Raw genomic sequence first — 18,726 nt, forward strand, 5'->3', positions numbered from 1 at the left:
CGATTTTTTTTTTAATGAAGCCCGAGGTACATGCTTAAAAACTACAGATGTGCGCAGACCCCCTTGTTTTTGGTTTTGGCTTTGGTTCTAATTCATTGTGTTTTGGTTTTGGCAAAACCACCCTAAAGTGTATTGATTTGAATTTCAGTTCGGTTTAAAAAAATCACTACAATTTTTTTATAAAAATTTATAAAAACAGCTAAAATCGTGTTATTTTTGCAAACCAAAACTCAAAATTCAGATTTAAAATCCGAATTCCGAACTGCGGGAAGATTCAAATCAGTACTCGGTTCAAATTTGATCGCCTCAGGGGATCTGGACCAGGCTTTGGTTTGGTTGTGATCCACAAAATTTGGGTGGATTCGGATTTCTGGAGAACCAACCGCAAATCTCTATTAAAAACACTCAGTGCAGTGCACAAACCATGCTTGGGGTATGGGACTTTTGGACCCTCTCCAAAAGGAGAAGGGTCCCATTACTCCCTATCAGGTTTGGACTGGCCCAGTGGGCCCCACTGCCTGGGGGGCCCCAGCTCCTCCTCTAGGAATCAGGTTCCAGACTGTGCATTTAATTTATACATTATACATTTTACCTAAGGATATGGTGTATACTCTACAGTGCATTGCTGTTATTAATCTGGTACATTATCCTTCATGCACTAGCAGTGTATACTATATATATATTTATCAAGAGGCCCAGACCATGCACTCTCTAATGGTTAGCCACACCCCCTCTGGAGAATTGCCACACCCCTAAACATGTGCCACTACCACTGCATCCTCCGGTGGGCCCTTCATGTCCCAGTCCGGCACTGCTCCCCATCCCCTCAGATCCAAAAGGCCCAATGCGGGGAAAAGAGATTCTTCCCCCTTGAATTCCCGACCCCCAAAGCCAAAAGTTCCCTTTATGGGCAAAGGTCTTTAGGCTTCCCTCCGCCTCACGGCTCGGTGGTCGCTCCTTTCTCCCCAGGGTTGGATGAATCTTCCTCCAGGAGAAAGGAATCTTCATCTCTCCCCAAAAGGGGAGTGCCTCAGGAGACTAGGGGAGTGCCTCAGGAGACTAGGGGAGAGGGGAGTGCCTCAGGACACTAGGGGAGAGGGGAGTGTATCAGGAGACTAGGGGAGAGGGGAGTACCTCAGGAGACTAGAGGAAAGGGGAGTGCCTCGGGAGACTAGGGGAGAGGGGAGTGCCTCAGGAGACTAGGGGAGAGGGGAGTACCTCAGGAGACTAGAGGAGAGGGGAGTGCCTCAGGAGACTAGGGGAGAGGGGAGTACCTCAGGAGACTAGAGGAAAGGGGAGTGCCTCAGGAGACTAGGGGAGAGGGGAGTGCCTCAGGAGACTAGGGGAGAGGGGAGTACCTCAGGAGACTAGAGGAGAGGGGAGTGCCTCAGGAGACTAGGGGAGAGGGGAGTACCTCAGGAGACTAGGGGAGAGGGGAGTGCCTCAGGAGACTAGGGGAGAGGGGAGTGTCTCAGGAGACTAGGGGAGAGGGGAGTGCCTCAGGAGACTAGAGGAGAGGGGAGTGCCTCAGGAGACTAGGGGAGAGGGGAGTGCCCCAGGAGACTAGAGGAGAGGGGTGCCTCAGGAGACTAGAGGAGAGGGGAGTGCCTCAGGAGACTAGGGGAGAGGGGAGTGCCTCAGGAGACTAGGGGAGAGGGGAGTGCCTCAGGAGACTAGAGAGGGGAGTGCCTCAGGAGACTAGGGGAGAGGGGAGTACCTCAGGAGACTAGAGGAGAGGGGAGTGCCTCAGGAGACTATGGGAGAGGGGAGTGCCTCAGGAGACTAGAGGAGAGGGGAGTGCCACAGGAGACTAGGGGAGAGGGGAGTGCCTCAGGAGACTAGGGGAGAGCCTCAGGAGACTAGGGGAGAGGGGAGTGCCTCAGGAGACTAGGGGAGAGGCGAGTGCCTCAGGAGACTAGCTAGGGGAGAGGGGAGTGCCTCAGGAGACTAGGGGAGAGGGGAGTGCCTCAGGAGACTAGGGGAGAGGGGAGTGCCTCAGGAGACTAGGGGAGAGGGGAGTGCCTCAGGAGACTAGGGGAGAGGGCTGCCCATAAAGATCTTGCGCAAACCCCCGTAAACATTACACACTCACAAAAAGGTGAGGTAAAAAGTGCACCTGGGCAGCCCCCTCACAATGTTCCATACCTTTGAGTCCCGAGGCACTACAAATAACAGGATAACAGGAGTATGATCCCATTACAGAAATACAACTTTAAGGGTTTATGATCTGAAGAAACTTCAATTCGCAGGGGTCCCCAATATTTCACTTCAGAATGATGGGAGACCTAATGTCTGTGTGGAAAGTGGGTCCTACTGAGGTGTAATCCCTAAGGGTCTGATTCAGGGCCACATCCGCAGCTGCAATTTTGTTCCTTGCAAAAATATGCTAATGGCTTACGCACAGAGAGGGTCACTGCCGGCGTCTCACATCCGTCGCTCACGCACATAAGTGGAAACATCGGGAACGTCAGCATTATTTTCAGTATACCCATGCTACTCACGGTGGAATACAGATATAGTATAGCGGGTATTGGACCTCAGGGTCAGACGGAGGGAATTACAGGCCCCCTGGGGTATCAGCAGCGGTTCAGTAATAATGTGGACGTGTTAACACGATTAAAACCAAAATAAAAACAAGCTGTAAACGTCCTGTATCTTGCTTATAATGAGAGGGAACGTTTAGTCTGTTCCAGGGCATAAGGTAATGTTTATATTGGCACCTAGAGCAAGATGGGGAAACCTGGCTAAAGTTTGTCTTTCAGTTACTAGGTCACTGCTCCTGGCTGACAGCGGCACCCAGCTAATGCTGGGCACATGTGCCACAGAATAGGCGAAAGATGGGCCCCAAGTGGCACCAGGGAAGAAGACCGCCTTCAAATGAGTCACCTGCAGCATTACTGGGAAAAAGGCCTGATTCACAGGACGCAAAAGGCACAGCTGCTTCTTTGGAAGCAGCTTCTGTATGAAAATATGGTAATGTCGCAGGAAGCATCTGAATGCAAAGGACGCCCACCGCCGGCATTGCAGATCCAAATGCTGCTTCCGATGACGCATCATCGGGTGACCGTTGCGACTACCGGTTGCAGCATTTGCCATCTCAGTAACCCTAAGGTTACTCAGAATGGCCGCCACATCCCTGTTGCCGAGGCGGCAGAAGATGCAGTCACTGGCCTTGGCACTCCAATGACCCCGTCTCCTGCCCCAGTGACATCACGGCACTAGCGCAGAAAACATTGGTCAGTTGTGACTGCATCAGCCCCACAAACCAATTCCTGCTTCATTTTCGGAGGTTTAGCCGCATTTTAAAGGTTGGTGCATCCCGCCCCTGGAGTCTGAGGGCTGATTCAGCTGCTGGGGCATCGATGCCGCTGTTGGGGCCTATGTTTTAAGTCTGCGCATGCGTTACAGCCGCGGACGCAGAGAGAGGTGATGCTTGTGTCACGGACAGCGACTGTGGCTTTCTCCTTAGTTGCCCTATATCGGTGGCCACGTTTGGAATGTTTATTATAACTGACATGACTTTGTCTGAACGGCACATTAAGAAAGAGTGACAAGGGAACCCTGGGGGCCTGTGCGCATGTGCAAACCATCAATGGTTCTCTGGCAATGGTTTCCTGCCATATATGGTGGGGAATGATGAGACCATCGATGGTAAACCCTTCAATGGACAACCCTAGTAAGGATTGTAAAAGTTTCTGCAGCCAATAATGTGGATGTGGGTCATAGTACAGTATTTACTAAGCAGCAATTTTTACTGTCTTTTGAAAACCGCCATTGATACCAGGGCCAGTTGAACCATATAGAGGAGACCCGCAGTGTGTGGGGTCCCCCCACCATCATTCCACTAGCCCCAGCAGGGCCGTATCTGGGATCTGTGCTCGTTGCCAAGGGTAATGCTCATTGCCAAGCGGGTGCATAAAGAATATTCACTGGCGGGCTTTAGTACCCTGTTTGGGGGGAGGGCAGAGTTTTGCGTAATGACGCGGTTGTGTCGTGATGTCATGACGCAACCGCATCATTCTGTGAAACTCCGCCCCCAGGCGGAGTACAATGGAAGAAGAGGTAGAGCAGAATGAGTGACAAAGTGCCGCGGTGGGCGCCCCATGCGGTGCACGGCTCACCCGCTGCAAGAAACGGCACTGAGCCCCAGGCAAGTTGACTACAGCCCTGGTTTCCACAGCGGAAGTTGTGCCCACATAACAATGTGCAGGTACTTCTCCTGGGTATGATCAGCTGTAGTGCCCACAGCAATAAGGATCTTCTCCATACCCCTGGGATTTGGGTATGGAGGTAATGATTTTTAATAGTGTTAATAATATTGTGCTTAACTGGCGCAGTACAGGTACCTGCAAGCAATGTTATGACCAATTTTTAGGGCTGCCAGGGCGTGCTGGCATCTGGAGAACCACAAGTGCCAGAAAACCAAGGACTCATGGCACATGTAGGTATCCCAGTGTACTTGGCGAACGAAAAATGCAGCAACTTTTCCCTACGGGAGCCCAACGCGAATGAGTGCATTCTCTGACAGACCTTGCAAGTGCAACTAAAGTTCTATCTTAACAACCACATAACATGAGGTTCCGCTCCACATAACATGAAGTTCCGCTCCACATAACATGAGGTTCCGCTCCACATAACATGAGGTTCCGCTCCACATAACATGAAGTTCCGCTCCACATAACATGAGGTTCCGCTCCACATAACATGAGGTTCCGCTCCACATAACATGAGGTTCCGCTCCACATAACATGAGGTTCCGCTCCACATAACATGAGGTTCCGCTCAACATAACATAGGGTTCCGCTCCACATAACATGAAGTTCCGCTCCACATAACATGAGGTTCCGCTCCACATAACATGAAGTTCCGCTCTACATAACATGAGGTTCCGCTCCACATAACATGAGGTGCCGCTCCACATAACATGACATTCCGCTCCACATAACATGAAGTTCCGCTCCGCATAACGAGGTTCCGCTCCGCATAACATGAGGTTCCGCTCCACATAACATGAGGTTTCACTTCACATAACATGAAGTTCCGCTAGTGTTATAACTTGCAATAAATGAGCCTTAGATAATAACTTTTTTTTTTAACTGTTGAACTTAAATATCCCCTTTTTGTGTGTTATTAGTAAGCTATTAATACACGGGAATGAAGGCAGCGGTTATTTAGTCAGGGAAAGGTTGGGGCCTGGGCAGTGACCTGAGGAAGTGACCACTGGGCATCACCGGCCGCACAGATAAAAGTATTTGGCAAGACAGGATGAGCTCATCCAACAGAGAACAAACAGTCCAGAGATATAAGGAGGTTGCAGAAAGGTCTAGAAGTCACTTTGTACTACAGTTGCAAACCTGGGATGTATCTGATAAAACAGAACAGACTTTATATAAAGGGATCAAGTGAAAGAAGAATGTACTTTGATGGGTACAGCCGCATATATAATATATAATATTGCTGAATAGCACTCAGTATTAGTACATATCGCCTAATTCTCCAAAACTACAAATATAATGATGCTTTATAACTGTGCCATTAATGACTCCAGTAAAAAATGTTGCAAATATTCATTTTCAGATTATGTGCAGTAATTCATTCATTCATTCATTCATTCATTCATTCATTCATTCAAACACTGGTAGGATCCAGATTATATGTGTGAACAAATAGAATTGTGGTGATCTGCATTAAATGGCAGGTCCTGTTTTGGACCCATTGGTAAGAATACCCTGATATAACTGAAAATGTCCTTAGCTTATATTTAGTTATCCTGCCTTCTGCTCTAGGAATTGGCCACTAGAGGGCAGACCTACTGTTATAACAGAAGGTTTTACCTTCAGGTAGGTCTCTAAGAGAATGTTATTGGGGGTCATTCTGACCCGTTCGCTCACTGCGCATGCCAGACGGCCGAAGACCGTAGCAGGGATACGATCGCCTCTGCCTGAGTGACAGGCAGAGGCGATCGCTGGGCGGGAGGGGGCGGAAAGGCGGCGTTTGGCCGCCATTTCATGGGTTTGGTCCAGCCAACGCAGGCGTGGCCGCACCAAACGGGAGGCGGGCCGCAGCGGCTGCGTGACGTCACACGCAGCCGCTGCGGGCCGGGGAGCGATGAGTAGCTTCCGGCCAGCACGCTAAAACTGCGCTGGTCGGGAGCTACTCTTGAAGTGCAAAGGCATCGCCGCTGTGCGATGCCTTTGCACTTCTGTGGGGGGGGGGGGGGCGGCGCCGACATGTCAGGAAAGAAGATCGTAGCGGTGCTAAATTTAGCACAGCTACGATCAACTCGAAATGACCCCCATTATCTGCTAATCCTAATGATGTTTTGGGACACGTCCTCCGTTTCTGAATGCAGAACGTTTTCACTTTTAATAACTTTACTGTTGACTACAAGTTACTTAAAACAATATTCCGATCACTTTATGTGACCTTAAGCGTGCAGTAACAGGTTCTATTTTCATATATTTTAATGACAGAACTCAGCTGATAAATAATAGTGGACGGAGAAGACGTACCGGCCAATCAGCTTCTAACTGGCGTGTTACAGGCTGTGTTCGAAAAATGACAGTTGGTACTTTATCTCCGCCCACTTTATCTCTCTCCAAGGCTTAGTACATAGGGGGTCATTCAGATCTGATCGCTGCTGTGCGTTTCAATTACTAAATCAGATACTAAATACGCACGCAGAAGCACCGCAATGCGCACGTGCGTCGGAAAGCAACAACGGGCATCGCCGGCCTGCGATGGGACGATACGAAAATTTGTCCGTTTGTGGGTGGTAACTGACCGTTTACTGGGAGTGTCCAGAAAAACGCAGGCGTGCCAAAGCGTTTTCAGGGAGGGTGTGTGACGTCAGCTCCGGCCCGATCAGCCTGTCCTCATCGCACTGGAGGAGTAAGTCCTGGGCTGCTCACAGGCTGCACACAATGGATTTTCGCAGCTCGGTGCGATCGCACCGCACACTTGCACGGCAAATTTACACTCCCCCTGTAGGCGGCGACTATCTGAGCGCAGGACTGCAAAACTAGCTGCCCAGCAATCAGGTCTGAATCTCCCCTATAGACCCCTAGGCCTTTGTCTGTTCTGCACATTACTACAGATCTTAGAAAGATTTGATTATGTCATACAAGTGGGTGAGACCCAGCGTACAGCCAGTGGGTAAAAACGCATAAATGAAGAATTATTGTATTACAGTTAGTGATGAGCGGGTTCGGATCCTCGGAATCCGACCCGCCCGAACTTCACCTTTTTTTTACACGGGTCCGAGCGACTCGGATCCTCCCGCCTTGCTCGGGTAACCCGAGCGCGCCCGAACGTCATCATCCCGCTGTCGGATTCTCGCGAGACTCGGATTCTATATTAGGAGCCGCGCGTCGCCGCCATTTTCACACGTGCATTGAGATTGATAGGGAGAGGACGTGGCTGGCGTCCTCTCAGTTATAGTAGAACACAGAGTGACTTAGTTAGTTATAATTGTGGGGAGGATTGGGGACGGGGAGCAGCTGTTAGGGAGTACAGTGCAGGGTTTTGATTATACCACCAGTGAGTTTAATCCTTTGTTTCTCTGCCTGAAAAAAACGCTCCGACCACCATATCTGTGCTCACTCAGTGTGCTGCACTGCTGCATGATATATCTGTGCTGAGTGCACTGCTCACACTGCCTAATTGTGGGGACTGGGGAGCAGTTATAGCAGGAGTACAGTGCACAGTTTTGCTGACAGTGACCACCAGTCCAGTATACGTTTGTATGCCTGAAAAACACTCCTGTGGTTTTTTTTCTTTCTTCATACTAGTTTAGCAGTCTGCTGACAGTGTCCACCAGGTCCGTTATACAGTATATTATATATATAAGCAGCAGTACGGTAGGCCACGGCTGTACCTACCTCTGTGTCGTCAGTGCACTCGTCGTCCATAAGTAATATAATACTATACTATCCATCCATCTACATTGTATACCTGTGTTGTTGTTTTTTTCTTCATACTAGTTTAGCAGTCTGCTGACAGTGTCCACCAGGTCCGTTATACAGTATATTATATATATAAGCAGCAGTACGGTAGGCCACGGCTGTACCTACCTCTGTGTCGTCAGTGCACTCGTCGTCCATAAGTAATATAATACTATACTATCCATCCATCTACATTGTATACCTGTGTTGTTGTTTTTTTCTTCATACTAGTTTAGCAGTCTGTTGACAGTGTCCACCAGGTCCGTTATACAGTATATTATATATATAAGCAGCAGTACGGTAGGCCACGGCTGTACCTACCTCTGTGTCGTCACTCGTCGTCCATAAGTAATATAACACTATACTATCCATCCATCTACATTGTATACCTGTGGTGTTTTTTTTTTTCTTCATACTAGATTAGCAGTCTGCTGACAGTGTCCACCAGGTCCGTTATACAGTATATTATATATATAAGCAGCAGTACGGTAGGCCACGGCTGTACCTACCTCTGTGTCGTCACTCGTCGTCCATAAGTAATATAATACTATACTATCCATCCATCTACATTGTATACCTGTGTTTTTTTTTTCTTCATACTAGATTAGCAGTCTGCTGACAGTGTCCACCAGGTCCGTTATACAGTATATTATATATATAAGCAGCAGTACGGTAGGCCACGGCTGTACCTACCTCTGTGTCGTCACTCGTCGTCCATAAGTAATATAATACTATACTATCCATCCATCTACATTGTATACCTGTGGTGTTTTTTTTTTCTTCATACTAGTTTAGCAGTCTGCTGACAGTGTCCACCAGGTCCGTTATACAGTATATTATATATATAAGCAGCAGTACGGTAGGCCACGGCTGTACCTACCTCAGTGTCGTCACTCGTCGTCCATAAGTAATATAATACTATACTATCCACCCATCTACATTGTATACCTGTGGTGGCTTTTAGTTGTGCGCAAAATATGGAAAACAAAAATGTGGAGGTTAAAAAAATAGGGAAAGATCAAGATCCACTTCCACCTCGTGCTAAAGCTGCTGCCACTAGTCATGGCCGAGACGATGAAATGCCATCAACGTCGTCTGCCAAGGCCAATGCCCAATGTCATAGTACAGAGCATGTAAAATCCAAAACACAAAAGATCAGTAAAAAAAAATGACCCAAAAATCAAAATTAAAAGCGTCTGAGGAGAAGCGTAAACTTGCCAATATGCCATTTACGACACGGAGTGGCAAGGAACGGCTGAGGCCCTGGCCTATGTTCATGGCTAGTGGTTCAGCTTCACATGAGGATGGAAGCACTCATCCTCTCGCTAGAAAAAAAAAAAGACTTGCGGCAAAAGCACAGCAAAGAACTGTGCGTTCTTCGAAATCACAAATCCCAAAGGAGAGTCCAATTGTGTCGGTTGCGATGCCTGACCTTCCCAACACTGGACGGGAAGAGCTTGCGCCTCTTTTTTTTCTTTGCGTCATGTGCTGTTTGGGGAGTATTTTTTGGAAGGGCCATCCTGCGTGAGATGGGCCAGGTGTTTGTGCTGGCCACTAGGGTCGCTTAGCTTACTCACACAGCTACCTCATTGCGCCTCTTTTTTTCTTTGCGTCATGTGCTGTTTGGGGAGTATTTTTTGGAAGGGCCATCCTGCCTGACACTGCAGTGCCACTCCTAGATGGGCCAGGTGTTTGTGTCGGCCACTAGGGTCGCTTAGCTTACTCACACATCTACCTCATTGCGCCTCTTTTTTTCTTTGCGTCATGTGCTGTTTGGGGAGTATTTTTTGGAAGGGCCATCCTGCCTGACACTGCAGTGCCACTCCTAGATGGGCCAGGTGTTTGTGTCGGCCACTTGTGTTGCTTAGCTTAGCCATCCAGCGACCTCGGTGCAAATTTTAGGACTAAAAATAATATTGTCAGGTGTGAGGTGTTCAGAATAGACTGGAAATGAGTGTAAATTATGGTTATTGAGGTTAATAATACTATGGGATCAAAATGACCACCAAATTCAATGATTTAAGCTTTTTTTTAGGGTTTTTTGGGAAAAAAACCACCCGAATCCAAAACACACCCGAATCCGACAAAAAAAATTCGGTGAGGTTTTGCCAAAACGCATTCGAACCCAAAACACGGCCGCGGAACCGAACCCAAAACCAAAACACAAAACCCGAAAAGTTTCCGGTGCACATCACTAATTACAGTTAGAGATGTGCACAGGAAATTTTTTCGGGTTTTGGTTTTGGATTTGGTTCCGCGGCCGTGTTTTGGATTCGGACGTGCTTTGGCAAAACCTCCCTGAAAATTTTTGTTGGATTCGGGTGTTTTTTTTCAAAAACCCCTCAAAAACAGCTTAAATCATAGAATTTGGGGGTAATTTTGATCCTATAGAATTATTAACCTCAATAACCATAATTTCCACTCATTTCCAGTCTATTCTGAACACCTCACACCTCACAATATTATTTTTAGTCCTAAAATTTGCACCGAGGTCGCTGGATGACTAAGCTAAGCGACCCAAGAGGGCGGCACAAACACCTGGCCCATCTAGGAGTGGCACTGCAGTGTCAGACAGGATGGCACTTCAAAAAATTGGCCCCAAACATCACATGATGCAAAGATAAATAAATAAAAAAAAGAGGTGCAAGATGGAATTGTCCTTGGGCCCTCCCACCCACCCTTATGTTGTATAAACAGGACATGCACACTTTAACAAACCCATCATTTCAGCCACAGGGTCTGCCACATGACTGTGGCTGAAACGACTGGTTGGTTTGGGCCCCCACCAAAAAAAGAAGCAATCCATCTCTCCTTGCACAAACTGGCTCTACAGAGGCAAGATGTCCACCTCCTCCTCATCGTCCGATTCCTCACCCCTTACACTGTGTACATCCCCCTCCTCACAGAGTATTAATTCGTCCCCACTGGAATCCACCATCTCAGGTCCCTGTGTACTTTCTGGAGGCAATTGCTGGTGAATGTCTCCACGGAGAAATTGATTATAATTCATTTTGATGAACATCATCTTCTCCACATTTTCTGGAAGTAACCTCGTACGCAGATTGCTGACAAGGTGAGCGGCGGCACTAAACACTCTTTCGGAGTACACACTTGTGGGAGGGCAACTTAGGTAGAATAAAGCCAGTTTATGCAAGGGCATCCAAATTGCCTCTTTTTCCTGCCAGTATACGTACGGACTATCTGACGTGCCTACTTGGATGCTGTCACTGATATAATCCTCCACCATTCTTTCAATGGTGACAGAATCATATGCAGTGACAGTAGACAACATGTCAGTAATCGATGGCAGGTCCTTCAGTCCGGACCAGATGTCAGCACTCGCTCCAGACTGCCCTGCATCACTGCCAGCGGGTGGGCTCGGAATTCTTAGCCTTTTCCTCGCAGCCCCAGTTGCGGGAGAATGTGAAGGAGGAGCTGTTGACGGGTCACGTTCCGCTTGACTTGACAAGTGTCTCACCAGCAGGTCTTTGAACATCTGCAGACTTGTGTCTGCCAGAAAGAGTGATACAATGTAGGCTTTAAACCTAGGATCGAGCACGGTGGCCAAAATGTAGTGCTCTGATTTCAACAGATTGACCACCCGTGAATCCTGGTTAAGCGAATTAAGGGCTCCATCCACAAGTCCCACATGCCTAGCGGAATCGCTCCATTTTAGCTCCTCCTTCAATCTCTCCAGCTGCTTCTGCAAAAGCCTGATGAGGGGAATTACCTGATTCAGGCTGGCAGTGTCTGAACTTGCCACACGTGAAGTCAGTTCAAAGGGTTGCAGAACCTTGCACAACGTTGAAATCATTCTCCACTGCGCTTGAGTCAGGTGCATTCCCCCTCCTTTGCCTATATCGTAGGTAGATGTATAGGCTTGAATGGCCTTTTGCTGCTCCTCCATCCTCTGAAGCATATAGAGGGTTGAATTCCACCTCGTTACCACCTCTTGCTTCAGATGATGGCGGGGCAGGTTCAGGAGTGTTTGCTGGTGCTCCAGTCTTCGGCACGCGATGGCTGAATGCCGAAAGTGGCCCGCAATTCTTTGGGCCACCGACAGCATCTCTTGCACGCCCCTGTCATTTTTTTTTTTTATTCTGCACCACCAAATTCAATGTATGTGCAAAACAAGGGACGTGCTGGAATTTGCCCACATGTAATGCACGCACAATATTGGTGGCGTTGTCTGATGCCACAAATCCCCAGGAGAGTCCAATTGAGGTAAGCCAATCTGCGATGATGTTCCTCAGTTTCCCTAAGAGGTTGTCAGCTGTGTGCCTCTTATGGAAAAAGGTGATACAAAGCGTAGCCTGCCTAGGAACGAGTTGGCGTTTGCGAGATGCTGCTACTGGTGCCGCTGCTGCTGTTCTTGCTGCGGGAGGCAATACATCTACCCAGTGGGCTGTCACAGTCATATAGTCCTGAGCCTGCCCTGCTCCACTTGTCCACATGTCCGTGGTTAAGTGGACATTGGGTACAATTGCCTTTTTTAGGACACTGGTGAGTCTTTTTCTGACGTCTGTGTACATTCTCGGTATCGTCTGCCTAAAGAAGTGGAACCTAGATGGTATTTGGTACCGGGGACACAATACCTCAAGAAATTCTCTAAGTCCCTGTGAACTAACGCCGGATACCGGACGCACGTCTAACACCAACACAGCTGCCAAGGCCTGAGTTATCCGCTTTGCAACAGGATGACTGCTGTGATATTTCATCTTCCTCGCAAAGGACTGTTGGACAGTCAATTGCTCACTGGAAGTAGTACAAGTGGTTTTCCGACTTCCCCTCTGGGATGATGATCGACTCCCAGCAGCAACAACAGCCAGCAGCAGTAGGCATTAACTGAAGGATCCATCGGAGGAATCCCAGTCAGGAGAGGAGTCGTCAGACTTGCCAGTGACATAGCCTGCAGGACTATTGGCGTTCCTGTCTAAGGAGGAAATTGACACTGAGGGAGTCCGTGGTGTGGTTTGCATTGGGAGCTTGGGTACAAGAGGAAGAAGGGATTTAGTTGTCAGTGGACTGCTTCCGCCGTCAACCAAAGTTTTTGAACTTGTCAATGACTTCTGATGAATGCGCTCCAGGTGACGTATAAGGGAGGATGTTCCTAGGTGGTTAACGTCCTTACCCCTACTTATTACAGCTTGACAAAGGCAACACACGGCTTGACACCAGTTGTCCGCATTTCTGTTTAAATAATTCCACACCGAAGAGGTGATTTTTTTGTAATTTGACCAGGCATGTCAATGACCATATTCATCCCACGGACAACAGGTGTCTCCCCGGGTGCCTGACTTAAACAAACCACCTCACCATCAGAATCCTCCTTGTCAATTTCCTCCTCAGCGCCAGCAACACCCATATCTTCATCCTGGTGTACTTCAACAGTGACATCTTCAATTTGACTATCAGGAACTGGACTGTGGGTGCTCCTTCCAGCACTTGCAGGGGGCGTGCAAATGGTGGACGGAGCCACCTCTTCCCGTCCAGTGTTGGGAAGGTCAGGCATCGCAACCGCCGACATAATTAGACTCTCCTTGGGGATTTGTGCTTTAGAAGAACGCACAGTTCTTTGCTGTGCTTTTGCCATCTTAACTCTTTTCAGTTTTCTAGCGAGAGGATGAGTGCTTCCATCCTCATGTGAAGCTGAACCACTAGCCATGAACATAGGCCAGGGCCTCAGCCGTTCCTTGCCACTCCGTGCCGTAAATTGGCATATTGGCAAGTTTACGCTTCTCATCAGACGCTTTTAATTTAGATTTTTGGGTCATTTTACTGAACTTTTGTTTTTTGGATTTTACATGCTCTCTACTATGACATTGGGCATCGGCCTTGGCAGACGACGTTGATGGCATTGAATCGTCTCTGCCATGACTAGTGGCAGCAGCTTCAGCACGAGGTGGAAGTGGATCTTGATCTTTCCCTATTTCACCCTCCACATTTTTGTTCTCCATTTTTTAATGTGTGGAATTATATGCCAGTGATATTATTATATCAATAGCAATGGCCTTCTGTACTGTACAGCTATATACTGTTGGTCACCAAAATGCTGCACTGTACTACTATATATACTGCTCACAAAAATGCAGCACAGATATTGAATGGATACTTGCAGTGACACAGAGCTGCAAGATACAGCAATGGCCTACTGTACTGTACAACTATATACTGTTGGTCATCAAAATGCTGCACTGTACTACTATATATACTGCTCACAAAAATGCAGCACAGATATGGAATGGATACTTGCATATATTTATGTGGATGCTGTATTCATTTTTAGGGGTATCCGGACTTCAGGTCGACAACAAAAAGGTCGGCACACCTTAGGTCGACTGCTACTAAATAATTCCCTGCAGTTTCTGAGTAGCTCCAGACCTACTCCTAGATTGCGATCACCTCAGTTCGTTTAGTTCCTGGTTTGACGTCACAAACACGCCCAGCATCCGGCCAGCCACTCCTCCGTTTCTCCAGACACTCCTGCGTTTTCTGCTGGCACACCTGTGTTTTTTAGCACACTCCCGAAAAACGCTCAGTTACCACCCATAAACACCCACTTCCTGTCAATCACACTATGATCAGCAGAGCGACTGAAAAGCTTTGTTCGCCCATGAGTAAAATAGCATAGTTTTGTGTAAAATTGCTTAGCGCGTGCGCCCTGCTGTGCATATGCATGCGCAGAAATGCCGGATTTTTGCCTATTAGCAATTCTGCTAAAAATAGCAGCGAGCGAACAACTCGGAATGACCACCTGGGCCCAAAGACTTTGCTGCCGCTTGTAGTAGTGCGGATTGCATCCCTTATTGGTGAGTTCATGATTCAGCCAGTAGATGGCAGTAAGTGATAAGAAAACTCTGACATTGCACATCAGAGGAAAACCCTGCACACAGAAATAAGGTTTAACTTAGTGTTAACAACGCAAATGAGTTAGAAGATCAATTATCATTAAATATTTGTGGCGTATTCCCATTTTTTGGCGATATAGACAAATATTTAGTATTTCCACTTGCATCTGCAGCCCCCATAGGTTTCTACAGTATGGGGGATGCAGTCAGATTTGCCATGCTCCGGAACTCAAAGCATTTTGGAGTTTGGACCCCGCAGGTACCGCCATCTGAAGATGGTGTTGTGTCGCTGTAGCCTAAGGACAACAAATCACAGAAATCACCAGGACAGGGCTCCTCCAGGACCCTCCCGGACAATGGCCGCCACTCATGCGCAGGAGACTTGACACGGAAGCGAGCACATCGCAGTGACGGCCTCCTTTCGGAGCCCGCGTGCCGGCTTGCGGTCAGTGATACATTCCAGCGGTATCATCGGTGTAATTTTGCCCACTGATATTGCACCTAGATCGCACTGCAAATGTAATTATTGATAAATGGGTCCCTGAGACTGCAGATCAGGACTCCGCCCACCGCAGCCCTAAATCTGACGCCATATTTACATTGTATTTGCTTTGCAGTGCAACATATCTTAGCAATAGTGCAAAATTGCCTCCTCTGCCTGATTACTCCTAAGTCTAAGGGCCTGATTGTGAGACGGACGCAGGCGCAGTCTGGAGTATGGACTCCTGGCTGTCCTTGTATCTCTAAACGCAGCCACTTCTGGCAAAACACCCATGACACGCCTGCGTCAGCTTCGGCTGCCTCGCTATCACCCAGGAACGCCCAATAAAATTCTCCGACCGTGCGTCCGATTCTGTGCTGCGCCTCAGGCGCATGTGCCAACGTAAAACATCGATGATTCTGACAATTTGCCGCAAAAAGGTACAATGCAGAATGTGCACTAAAGCCTGCTCCATCTGTACTGACTCTCACAACGAGAGTGGCAACGGTCGGCGAGAAAGGCGATCATTCCATCCGACGTGCGTTACAGAATCGACGCACCGCAGCGCCGATCCCCCCGAGTCCCTTCGCGTTGCGTTGGATATTGCGAGGTCACAGGTGCACTTTAAATCGGCCACCGCGGGCGTTCCTGAAGGACGCTGGTACAGGAACTTAGAAATAAACAAGTCATCTAATTAAAAATCAGCTGCTCTTTGAGGAAGATTGATAACTTTCTTCTAGCGCCAGCACTACGGGTTTTCTGGACGCGGGCGGCGAGCTGTGCTCATCTCCGCAGAGAAGGAACAGTTGTTGCTTCGGTAGTCATGGACAATTAAATCTTCCCCTCTTGTAGAAATAATTCTCAGCAGCTGAAGACAGCAGCCACAATCTGGTGCGGAGATGTCCCTATTAGAACCTGCACATGCTACTTACTGCCGCGACGCACTTAACCCCTTCCTGGCCCACGCAGCCTGTGTGGACCTCGCCGCACTCTATAATCTGCGCTCTAGAGGGATGGCAGAATGTCCCTCCAGATTTCCCTGACAGCCCCGTCTCATTAACGAGTGATTAATATTTCCGTGCTGCAGACTATTGCCGAAGTAACGCAGGGACGGCGGCAGCAGAGCCTCCTGTCCGGACGCGTCGTCGTTCTTGTCAGGGGAGAGACGGACAATTTGTAATCAGTGAGATCGCGTTCTGCTCCATCGCAAGGTCCTATGGGGGTCATTCCGAGTTGGTAGCTCGTTATTTTTTTTCGCTACGGAGCGATTAGTCACAAACTGCGCATGCGCAATGTACGCAGCGCGCCTGCGCCAAGTAAATTAGCACAAAAGTTTGGTATTTTACTCACGGCGTAACAAAGTTTTTTCATCGTTCTGCTGATCGTAATGTGATTGACAGGAAGTGGGTGTTTCTGGGCGGAAACTGGGCGTTTTCTGGGAGTGAGTGGAAAAACGCAGGCGTTTCAGGGAAAAACGCAGGAGTGGCTGGAGAAACGGGGGAGTGTCTGGGCGAACGCTGGGTGTGTTTGTGACGTCAAACCAGGAACGAAAAGGACTGAGCTGGTCGCAATGGCAGAGTAAGTCTGGAGCTACTCAGAAACTGCGGGGTAATCGTTACGAGAAAATTAGCGAATCTTTCGTTCGCAATTCTGCTAAGCTAATATACACTCCCAGAGGGCGGCGGCTTAGCGTGTGCAATGCTGCTAAAATCAGCTAGCGAGCGAACAACTCGGAATGACCCCCTATATTATACCTTCATCTGCTTTGTGTCTGTGTAATGATGCGGGTTATGCAGATGTCCAGGATTCTTAAGATGGGTACACATTAGACGATATGCAAATGGCGCCATGCTCGTCCAGTTTCCCTTGAACTCCCCCCGGACAAACAATATTGGGGGTCATTCCGAGTTGATCGCTCGCTAGCAATTTCTAGCAGCCGTGCAAATGCATTGTCGCCGCCCATGGAGGAGTGTATTTTCACTTTGCAAGTGTGCAAACGCTTGTGCAGCTGAGCGGGACGAAAAAGTTTTTTGCAGTTTCTGAGTAGCTCAGAACTTACTCAGCTCTTGCGATCCCTTCAGCCTGTCCGAGGCCGGAATTGACGTCAGACTCCCGCCCTGCAAACGCTTGGACACGCCTGCGTTTTTCCAAGCACTCCCAGAAAATGGTCAGTTGCCACCCACAAACGCCTTCTTCCTGTCAATCTCCTTGCGATCAGCTGTGCGAATGGATTCTTCATTAAACCCATCGCACAGCAGCGATCCGCTTTGTACCCGTATGATGCGCCTGCGCATTGCGGTGCTTACGCATGTGCAGTACTAACCTGTTGGCTGTGCTGCGAAAAACAGCACTGAGCGATTAACTCGGAATGACCCCCAATAGTGCACACACACTGGGGGTGATATAGAGCTGATCGTAGATGCGCTAAATTTATCACATCTACGATCAGATTCTCTGACTTGTGGGGGGACGCCCAGCACAGGGCTAGTCTGCCCCGCATGCTAGGCCCCGCCCCCCCTGCACAGGTGCAAAAGCATCTCACGGTGGCGAATTCTGTCGCACCTGGCGAGTAGCCCCCTACCTACGCAGCCTAGCTGCGGAGGCAGGTGGCTATGCATGTTTTGGGTTGCAGTGGCTGCGTGTGAAATCACGCAGCCCGCACCCGCAACGGTCCGGACACGCCTGCGTTGTCCGGACCGCTCCCCGCCAATGGCATTGTAACGACGTTGGCACGCCCCCTCCCGCCCAGCGACCACCTCTGGCTGTCAGTCAGGCAGAGGCGATGGCAGCAGTGCGATGCTTTCACATCTCACTGGGTGTGCACGCGCAGTGCGGCCACTGCGCACTACAGGAAGGGCGCCAGGCTGCGGATGCTGTTGTAGCAGCGATCGGGTCTGAATTAGGCCCACTGTGCAATCTTACAAACGGCCGAACGATATAGCTTGCGTCATTTGGTCGTTAACGATATATCAGGTATATATTTAGAGTGTACACACTAGACGATTTGCTGAAAATAGTTGATGATATCATCAGAATGACCTGCATGCACGACCAATCAGAAGATGCGTAGAAAGACTCATAGGAGTGCGCGATTGTGTGCACATTGGGGGTCATTCCGAGTTGTTCGCTCGCTAGCTAGTTTTAGCAGCCGTGCAAACGCTATGCCGCCGCCCACCAGGAGTGTATTTTAGCTTAGCAGAAGTGCGAACGGTTGTATCGCAGAGCGCCTGCAAAAAGTTTTTGTGTAGTTTCAGAGTAACTCAAAACCTACTCAGCGCTTGTGATCACTTCAGACTAATCAGTTCCGGATTTGATGTCACACACCCGCCCAGCGTTCGCACAGACACGCCCTGCGTTTTTCCTGGCACGCCTGCGTTTTTCCGAACACTCCCTGAAAACGGTCAGTGGACACCCAGAAATGCCCCCTTCATGTCAATTATTCTGCGGCAAGCAG

Source organism: Pseudophryne corroboree, chromosome 4, assembly GCF_028390025.1.
Source record: "Pseudophryne corroboree isolate aPseCor3 chromosome 4, aPseCor3.hap2, whole genome shotgun sequence".
NCBI lineage: Eukaryota > Metazoa > Chordata > Amphibia > Anura > Myobatrachidae > Pseudophryne > Pseudophryne corroboree.